Source organism: Octodon degus, unplaced genomic scaffold (assembly GCF_000260255.1).
Source record: "Octodon degus isolate 3935 unplaced genomic scaffold, OctDeg1.0 scaffold00323, whole genome shotgun sequence".
NCBI classification, from domain to species: Eukaryota; Metazoa; Chordata; class Mammalia; order Rodentia; family Octodontidae; genus Octodon; species Octodon degus.
In genome coordinates, this window is record NW_004524899.1 from 282938 (window position 1) to 284227 (window position 1290).

A 1290-nucleotide genomic window follows, 5' to 3' on the forward strand; every position below is an offset into this window, starting at 1 on the left:
TGGAAATAAAGAGTAGGGACATTTCTCAGCACAGCAGCCCTGGATTTAATCCCTGGTACCAACAAAAGGAAAAAAGCTCTTCACTCTAGTCATTTTATCTTGCCAAACATTTCCCTAACAAAGGATGTGTAAATTTTATCCATATTATAGTGGGAGTTTCTTCAAAGTGCAGTAGTATTTGTTCATTTCCCAATATGTTATTTTCCCTTGGTTATGTTTAGTGAAAAGATGAGCTATCCAACATTTAAACTTTATTTTGACATTTTCTGTTAACTGTTACACTGAACAGTGGGATTTCAAAAGAGTTGTAAGACTTATAATGAGAATTTAACTTTTTAAAAAACGTTTAAATTTGAGTATTTGGAACAGCATTATAAATTGTAGGAGGAACATAATAAACTTCATGAGTTGGGCTGTGCATATGGGCATCCAGCTAAGGGCAATTCTAGAAGTCTGCCCTGTTACTTTTGTCAAGTAGTGTGCCTTAGCCATGAGGTTATGTCCCAGAGGTAGAAGTGCTTTGCTAATTTTTGCCAAGTATTTTCCAAAGTGCCTTTGGGCTTCTCTATCCAGAGTACTCCCCTTCCTTTTTAAATTCTGTAACAATATTCTGGTTTGCTTACAAAAAGACCCTTGATCTTTAATGTAGTAAGCTACTTCCAAAGTAGGATTCTTCAGAGATCTTCAGCAAGGGTAGATAAAAAACTTGGTTTGCTTGATAGAAAGTGACACACTTTGCTGAGAGTGTTCAGGCAAATCAGAAATCCTTAGTGAGCACATGACAAATTTTGGTATAAGCTCTTAAGGTTGGGGTTGGGGGGGGGACCCTAGTTAGCGATCACCCAAAGAAGCAGTACGACAAAGTTGATAGCTTTATTTTTCTAGAAGTAACAGTGGTACAGATAATGTTTTGTGACCAAAAAAAATTGGTATCTTTTTGAGATGACAAACAGGAATTTAGCAAAAAAAGGTAATTTACACAATGTAAGTGTCTTTTAGCCAAAAACTTATTTGTATACATAGTTCAGTATTGTATCTGATGATAAAATATAGAACTAGTGATAACTTGGTTGTCAAACTCTATTCCAAATCCATGTTGAAACACCAAGAAGTTCGAGAACTGAACATGTTTCTCCCATAAGAAATAATGCAAATAATTGGTTCTAAGGCCCATAAATTACACTTATAAATTCCTTTTTCCTGGACTTTCACACAAAGTTAATAGCTCTAAGATTTGGAAATAGCCCTTAAAACATGAACACGATAAATATAGTACATTAAATAGCAAAA